This window comes from Mauremys mutica, chromosome 7 (assembly GCF_020497125.1).
Source record: "Mauremys mutica isolate MM-2020 ecotype Southern chromosome 7, ASM2049712v1, whole genome shotgun sequence".
Classification (NCBI taxonomy): domain Eukaryota; kingdom Metazoa; phylum Chordata; order Testudines; family Geoemydidae; genus Mauremys; species Mauremys mutica.
Window position 1 is genome coordinate 89,788,649 of NC_059078.1, and position 9,311 is coordinate 89,797,959.

The 9,311-nt window shown below is 42.9% G+C and overlaps 1 long non-coding RNA gene across 1 annotated transcript; it reads left to right on the forward strand.

The window, feature by feature from the left end:
• The first annotated feature begins 7,713 nt into the window (after positions 1-7,713).
• On the forward strand, positions 7,714-8,999 carry LOC123373639. Its single transcript, XR_006580795.1, has 2 exons — positions 7,714-7,765; positions 8,494-8,999. It is a non-coding gene; the product is annotated as an uncharacterized LOC123373639 (long non-coding RNA).
• Positions 9,000-9,311: the final 312 nt, after the last annotated feature.

Genomic DNA, 9,311 nt, shown 5'->3' on the forward strand with positions numbered 1-9,311 from the left:
TGGGAAAGGGGCTGAAAGCATCCTCACTTGTGACATTTTTCTGATACAAACTAGAGTGAGGCCACCACATTCATTTCACAATTCATTACTGAATAGTCATTAGATGGTGATGACTTTTGGCCACTGCCAACCAGGGATGGACTTCACTTAGAAGGAAACGGTCCTGTACCTCATTACCAGCATCCTGACCCAGTTAGCCCCCGCAGTTCTCCGGATAAACCCTTTGTTGCCAAGTGTTGGAAATGTCTTTTTTAATTTAATATCTTATTGATCTCACTGTTTGGCAGTTTTATTTCCATTTCTATGAACTTTAATGACTATCCTAAAGCACAGTATACATTTGTTAATTAATAATTGGTCTTTTCATCCCTTTCTCATCTTGTGCTTTTTTCTAGCCTCTTAGCCGTTGCATGGTATCAGGCTGTCCATCTTTTTTCCAACTTCTTTCCTGTTGTGAAGTCCGTTCCTGTCACACTCAGTTCAGCCCTTCCAAAAGCAGTTGCATTTCCTGTCAATGTCTGTAGGAATGCCAAATGCCAAAATGCCTAAAAATCAGGGCATTACATTTAAAATTTGAATTGGCCATGTTTTGACTGTGCCTGAATAGGCATTGCGGGACTCCAGAGAGGTATCTGAGGACATGGACGTACCTCGAGAAGACATTACAAAACTGCAGCTGTGTGGCACTAGCAAACTGGGCCCTGTCTCAGGGTGACTCAGGGAAGGCATGGGAATCAGAGCTGGATGGGGCTTTGCAGAACACTGAGGAATCTGAGGAAACCTTTGCTGAATAAAGATGATGAGAACACAGTTATATGGGAATTTGAAATTACTGAGGAATGATCTTGTGATGTATAGTACACATTTGAAGTCCAAGAACTGGGAACTATGACAGCCTTTAATGAACTAGAACTGTGAGAGAGAGAGTACTTTTGAAACCCCCTTTGAGAAAGCAATTATTGAACAAGAATGTAGATAAAAGAGGCATTTGCGAATCTAGAATGAAAAGGGACTTCATCATTGAACTGGAGTTCTAATGAAACTGCCATTTCATAATGACAGAGTTATCACTGGCAAAGATTTCGGAACAGCTCCTGAACCACAATGAATATTTCCCAGGAGGATGGTTCTTCAAATACACCAGTGCAGTGTTCTGTAAAACTTCTGTTTATATTCAACAGTATATCTACTGAAGAAAGCTTTAAAAAGTATCAGTAAAGGGCATCAACAATTTATTCTTCATACAGATTTACTATCTAGGTCATTTGAATTCTGATCCATAATTATGATCTTTCCAGTGGTACATCTGGATGCCACCATAGAATCATATTGTCATAGTTCTGTCTTATAGTAAACAGGGTAGACAAAACACTGGAATCACATTCCAGGCTGCTGTTCAACACTATTCTAGAATGGTGAAAAGATGTAGAAGCAAGTCTCTTTAAGTCTCTCTTTAATAACAAATGAGATGAGTAGGTCATATGAGGTAGGATGTACTTGCTAGTACATTAGACTAGGAACCAGGGACTCAGCTGGCTCCATCATTAGTTTGCTGTGTGTGTCACTTTGGGCATGTCATTATTCTCTCAGTTTAACATATCTGTAAAAAAAATTTGGTCTAACACTTTTTACCTCACGACAGGGATATTGTGAATATTAATCAAATAACGGGTTTAAAGTGCTCTGAGCTTTCTAGAAGAAAGGTATTATGGACCCCGTCCTGCCACTGACTCTGTGTGAGTGAAGCTCTAGGGCTGTGCGTGCGTGCAAGCCTGTTCACATGGAATCAACTACAGAACCAGGGCCTATGTACATGCAAAATATTATCATTATTTTAAAGCCCATTCTGTGCGTTTGTCAATTTTCTATGCAAAAAGAGGCAGGACACAGTGAGCAAAACATGACTGGTAAAAGACAGGTCCAAATACTTATTTGAAAAGTCTGCTTATTATATGCAGTGGTCCCTTTTGTCAGTATAATAATTCTTAGGACCATGTTAAATAAATTAGTCAAAAAAGGTAAAAACCCATATAGAAATGTATGTGAAAATTAGACCTCTGAGGTAACAATTTTCTCTCAAGTTAAATATTTTCACAGCCAGTTCTTTGTTTCTGATGGTATCTCAGGATTCATCCACATACTCTTATTGCCAATCTTTATGGATTTTACCCATCTATTGTTGTACTGAATTCTGTGCATTTCTCTTCGAGCTAAGTCCTCTTCAAAAGATTACTTATTGTATTTCTTTGACCTTGCTTTCTTTTCTTGAGGAACAAGTGATTTTCAGAGAATGATTCAATGTGCCCCTTTCTATGCCAAAGGGGATAGTGGCACCACAGGGGAGTATTTATCCCACGGAAGAGTAGGTAGTAGCACTGGGTCTACATTTTGGGCCTAGGCAACCTATGATCCTTTAATACTTCCATTATTATGATGTTAAGTATTGGTGTTTCTAAGTAAGAGCTGCTATTTTACTGATACTAACCAGAAGTTAGTCCATGCTAATCTTACAGGTTAGAATCCAGGAATGCAATATCAAGATATATCTGAATGCAGTAAAAAGGAAGGAAACTTTAAATAATGTTGCAAGATAAATTCAATTATGTTAACCACTATCCTGGGTGTTTATAAATCAGATCTTTTCTTAGAGTAAAAATAATAAAAGTCTCATGCTTGTCGTGCATTCAAGTGGGAGGTGAATTACTTGTGTTCTAATTTATAGCATCAGGCAGCTGTGATAGCAAGTTCCTATGTTATTTTTCAATATTTTCTCTTTGTTATATTGAAAACATTTAAAAAACAGTTGTTGAAATTTATTTTTTATATTAGAGTTAAAACCCAACTTCCAGATGAGGGTGCTGCAATAGATTGTCCAGAACTTGCAAAATGGGGCATTTAAATATCCAAGTACCAATCTAAGAGTGGGATATGGACATACTTTTTAGATGTTCACATTTGAAATTTGGACCCTGCAAAATCACTTCTCTCTAGGGTATCTGTTGACACCATGATTTTATGTTTGTAAAGGAGCAGTTCCAGCCAGCATGAGGACTGGGCTAGGAGCACTGAGGAGCATCAACAGGCTCAGTGTGGGATTTCCAACTGTTGTGGGCGGTGGATGTTCTGAGGTCTTGCAAAAACAATGTGGAAGTGGCCTGGGCCAAGGGACTTACTGGCCACCGCTTCCAGCAGCTCCCATTGGCCTGGAGCAGCAATCTGCGGCCAGTGGGAGCTGCGATTGGCCGGACCTGCGGATGGGGCAGGTAAACACACCGGCCCGGCCCGCCAAGGGCTTTCCTTACACAAGCGGGTGACCCCTGTTTGAGAAACCTTGCTGTAATAGTACTGGGATCTAGAGAGCCTGTGAAAGTACACCTCTACCTCGATATAACGCTGTCCTTGAGAGCCAAAAAAATCTTACCGCGTTATAACAAACTTGCTTTGATCCAGCAGAGTGCGCAGCCCCAGAGCACTGCTTTACCGCATTATATCTGAATTTGTGTTATATCAGGTCGCGTTATATCGGGGTAGAGCTGTAGTAGGATTCAGAGAGATGATGGCACAGAGACCGGAGGGATGTAAAAACAAAATCTTATCTATGTCATTCACCAACAGGCTCTGGTCTGTATTTTTAGCAGTTGTCTGTCTTGCACAACAGCCCTAAATAATATTTGGAATCTATAAAATACAGTGATTTTTTGAGGCTCACAGCAGCCATAACACCATTAAGCATTTTCTTATAATTCACTTCAAGGGGCTATACTTTGTCCAAGTATCTCTCTGTCATTTACTTTTTATCCATGAGGTTAAAAAAATCAGAAGTTCTGGTTAAAAAAATGCCCATTCTGACTACTTCAAGTTGAGGGAAGCCTAGTTCTCTGTTTCTGTATCCTATGAAGCCCAGTACAGAATTTAATTGTTGAGGTAGTACCAGTTCATGAAAGCCCAATCTGGTATGTTCATGTGGTTAGGAAGTGGAAGTAAGGATGCTGAAAGTCTTAATACTCATTCATAGACTAATAGATGTTTATGGCTGTGCCAAAGTGTACCAAAAAAAGCTTACTGCACTCTGTGAACATAAAGAGACTTTAAATGGGGAAAAAATTAACATACAGAGAAAGGCATATTAAAACTGGGAGTAAGGATGGAGTGAGGAGAAATCAGAAAGGTAGTTGTCCAGCACCATGGCAGATTTCAAAACACAGCAATAAGCTGCCTGCAGCTGATGTTGTTGTGATCCAGCTCCTGGCATCTCGCATAAACAGAGTGAGAGAAATTCCAGAGTTTTACAATAAATCGTCCATGCAGAATGAACACTCTAATAAATTTTCATCAGGAAACCAATCATCTTGTGCTTTGGACTTCAAAAAATACATGATTCCATCTACTTTTGAGCCAAACACTTTATTTTATTCAGAGCCATAAGAATATTGGTACTTGTGGGAACTATTTGTACATTAAAAAAAATATTTTTGAACGCCCATCACTTAATACAGCAAGTCTGGGGTCACATCCAAAATCAAAATTAATGCTCTTATTTGCTTTCCAGATTATTCCATTTACAGAATTAAAAAAGGAACTATCAGAGTTACTGTAATAACCCATAGACTGGATGTCCCTTCTAAGAAAAATAATCAAAGTAAATGACCTTTCAAGGAATTTCTTACACATTTCATCATATTAACCCCACATACATCAAAATCTTCATTCATAGCAAGATTTAATTAATATATTTACATATATCTCGCCCCCCATCAAAACCCTGATGTTGCTAACCATCCCAAATTTTGCAGGAACATTCCAATTTCCAGTTTCAATGGAACTGTTTTGCATTCTGCAGGGCTCACAAGATCACTGAAGAATAGCTGTAGGCCTCTGCAGCAGCATGTTGTCTAACAACAAAATGATGTTGCATTTTGACTTCATTGCTCTGAGTTGTGATGTCATGTCATACCCTGATGCTGCTGCATTGCAACTCTGAGATGAAGTCACAATATTTTCACACAGCAAAGCAATACTCTGTCAAAATGCATTGATGTTATGTTGTGATTTAATTTTTATTTGCAGTCATGTTGCATAACTTCATGCTTTAAGCTACAATATTACTTGTCACAACGATGCTGTCATGATCTCATCATATTAAGCTATGATATTGTTAGACTATGCCATGATACTGTTGCCCTTTGACTTTATTGCTTCATCAGCCTATGATATTGTAACATCACATGTTATGCAATAAAATTGCATTCCCAATTCATCATATTGATCTCTGTTGTCATCTGGTTCTACCATCAGGTAATGACACAATATTGTGATTTCACTACTTCGATGGCACAGTGCTAGTGTAATTTCATCACTCAAGCTACATCATTACATCCATTCATGTGATGTCCTCATTTCACAGTCATACTGTTGACTTCATTTGAGCGGTGATGCTGTTATATGGCTTTGTGATGTAGCTATGTCATGATTTCATCATTTTGAGCTTTGATGTGTCCAATGATGGTGCATTTCTACTACACTCATTCATCCGTGATGTTATGCATTGAACTTTTGTGCTTCAAGGTGTGATTTCATGATATCAAGTGCAAGTGTGATAAGCTGGTTTGCATCTTTATAGCTCTGAGCTGCAAGATCATCACTCCATGTGGTAGTGGAGTGAAATTATGTTTAGAATTCACAACTCTGAGATGTAACATCCTTATGTCCTATTGTGGCATCATGCAGACACACTGACATTTCATGTGCTTGAGTTGTGGTGTCCTCATATGTCATCATGACATGATGCTCCTGTTTGTGATTTCACCATTTGAAGGCCATCATTACATTTCATATCTATGTCACGACAAATCTAGCCTGCCCAGGGGTCAAAGTAACTTAAAGGATTTACCGGTACTCCAGAGTCCTGCGGAGGGGGAGGGACCTCAACTGGAAGAGGCATGGCCTCTATCGGAAGAGGTGGGGCCTTTAAATCCTGGGGCTTTTAAATCAAGCTTTAAAGGGCTCAGGGATTTGGCTGAAGCTAGGAGCCAGGCCCTTTAAATTAACCCCGGAGCTACCAGCTGCAGAGGCGGCTGGGAGCCCTAGGGTTAGGGCAGGGGTGAAAGTAATTTACATTTCTTACCCATATGGTCCAATCGCAAGCAACCCACCCACCTCTCCTATGTACTTCATGGATCCCTCCCATTGCATGACATAGATAGAGAAAATAAAGCTACTATTACTACTACCAGTACTGTCTGTAATAAAACTTTACTATTGGAATAAGTCTGAAAAAGTGAAAACTCACTGTCACATTTTTTTCTCTGTCTTCCCTCCTCCTCCTCCAGCCAAGCTGCCGATGCTAGGCTCTGTGCTTTCTCCCTGCCTGGCACTCAGCAGCTGCTGCAGAGGCTTCCCTCTAGCTTGCAGCAGGGAGATTGCCTCCTGCATAAGAACAGTTTAAACTCAGTTGTTCCCTGATGGTTCAGCCCCCAGGGTTAAGAGAGGTTTCTGGCATCTTTTTTAATTTTACTCCCAGTTGTTGGGGGGCGGGGGGGAGGAAGCTGTGTGTGACCATGGCTGGGGCAGTTCTTTTCTGTCCCCTGGATGAGGGGATCTCCAATACTACTAAAATACAATAGTAGGGGCCGGTTGCTGGGGTCGGGGCAGTCGGCGGCAGGCTGCAGCTGCATTGTTTGTGACACACACATTCATACATACACATACATACTGTATGTATGTGTATGTGTATGAATGTGTCACAAACAATGCAGCTGCAGCCTGCCACCGACCAGCAGCGACCCCAGCAACCGGCCCCTGTGGGCTGCTGCCTGCAGAGAGCCAGCAGGTGCTGCTGGGCTGGGTCTGCCAAGGAGTAAGTAACTAAGGCAAAAACCACAGCCAGCCAGGGAGGGAGCTGGGGGGGGGGGGGGGGAAGGAGGAGGAGAGGAAGGGAAAGTCGGGGTGAATGAAGGACAACAGGAACAGCCTTCATGAAATATACAAGATATTTAAAGAAAGTTTTATCAATTTCAGCCTCTGCACTCTGCAGGCAGGACAAAACAAAAAGAGATCTGAGATTGCACCCACTGTCCTAAGGACATTTCAGGTGTTTAAATCAATATAGAAAGAGGGTGGATTGGAATGAAAACTACTATTTCTTTCAAAGGAGGCACAATAATTTAGTTGAATATTAAGTTTTCCCCTCCAATCCCTTTGTGGTTTTGTCTATGGGGGCTATTTGCTTTCCCTGTAAATCTTTAGTTGCTTTAGCAAAACTGCTTTGCCCAAAATAAACCTTAATCATCATGACACATATTTCCACCATGTTCTCCATGTTTTTTGTGTTGTTTTTTTTTAAACAGTAACATTTCAAAGAGGATCTGCAAGCAGGTGGACATCACAACCATGATCCTCTGCTGGGGAGGGAATGGGATAGATTTGAACTTGGAAATGGTTCCTGATTTTGATTGTGTTTAGGAGATCCCCTCATCCCAGGGGCAGAAAAGAACTGCCCCTGCCATGGTCACACACACCCAACAACAACTGGGAGTGAAATTAACAAGGATGCTAGAAATGGCTCCTAACTCTGGGCACTGAACTGCACAGGGAACAGCTGAGTTTAAACTGTTCTTTTGCAGGCAGCAATAGCAGGCATCTCAGCCAGTCTACTGCAAGCTAGAGCCTAGAGGAAAACCCCTGCTGGGGGGAATGGGGAGGAATTCAGAGCCTTGTCTGCAGCCTGGCTGGAGGGGGAAGGAGGAGACGAGAAACCAATGTGACAGTGAGTTTTCCCCTTCCACCTGCTTTTATTAGCTCAGGATTTAAGCTGTGCAGCCAAGTGCTTGTATTTGTTGTGTATATTAGTAGGAGAGATCCCCTCATCCCCCGGGGGCAGACAGGGACTGCCCTTTCCATGGTCAAACACACTCTCCCCTCTACCCCCAGCTACTGTGAGTGAAATTAACAAGGAGGCCAGAAACCTAGTCCTGGGGGCTGAACCATCAGGGAACAGCTGAGTTTAAACTATTCTTATGCAGGGAGCAGGCTTCTCTTTCCCTCCCTCAGTCAGTCTCCTTTTCTTACCGGTCCTCCGTACTGGTGCGTACCAGCTTACTTTCACCTCTGAGCCTGCCACACACAGGCCTGAATAGGACCATATCGTAGCTTTCCCCCTCCTCCCCTTGCAGTTGAAGCACAGGTCCTATTGTGTAGCCTCCCCTGTGCTCTACCGTTACTCTGACCAGGTTGATCCTTTGCCTGGGCATACAGTCTGTCACCTTGTGTTGTACCCCTCTCTTCTATACCTCTCCATGCTGGAGGGGCCTTTTCCCTCCTGTTTAGCCCCCTTGCAGTACCTTTTATCCTGTGCCATGCCCCCCTCCTCCTGCTCTCCATGTGTTCCTAGGAATCCCCGAGGAAGCCCATTGGCCCAGCCAGACATTAAAAACTATTTTTAAAGCAAAGTTGTGTGGGTTTAACGAGAGACCTTTCTCTTTACATTTTGCACAGATAAAGGCCACACAGCCCTCTTGCCTCCCCAAGGAACACCTGCAGCTGCCTCTGCTTAGAAGACAGCACCTGCTGCTTCTCTTTGCTGCTGCCACCAGCACCACATAGGAACATCCCAGAATGCGCTGTGGGAACTGGCACAAGGAATAGGAGAAAGCTACTATGGCCTTTGAAAAGAGTATTGTTCCAATGCCTTTCCCAGAGACCTCTCTCAGGCTTGTGGGCAGAGAAAAAAGATTATCAAAGTAGGCTAATCATGGTGGCTTATGTGGATTGGAGAACTTCTCAGCAGAAATGCTCTTGGACGTTGGAGAAGTGGGGTAGAAGTGAAGAACCTACAGGCACTCTCATTCCGAAGTCTGGGAGGAGGCTGAGCTGAAGATGCTCTTGGTGGTGTCCTCCCTGAGCTCTGTGTGTATGTGTGTGTAAAAGAAGAAGAGCTTAGTAACAGCCTTCCCCACTCCATGATCTTGAAAAGGAGCCTAGAAATAATATTGAGGATAAGACTTGCGTTGTTTGATTGCAAATCAGTTCAAAGTCTCTTGACCCAAGGACCTCTTGATGCCAGCTGGCAGAGGGCACAAGGATACATAGGTTTACAGGGATCCCAGGAGTTTGGGGTGCAGGAGAGGGCTCCAGGCTGGGGCCAAGGGATTCAGAGTGTGGGAGAGGGCTGCGGGTTGAGGCAGGCAGTTGGAGTGCATGAGGGGGTCAGGGCTCTGGGATAGGGCCAGGGATGAGGAGTTCAGGGTGTGGGAGGGGCCTCTGGCCTGGGGCAGGCAGTTGGAGTGCGAGGGGGGGGGGTGAGGGCTCTGGGC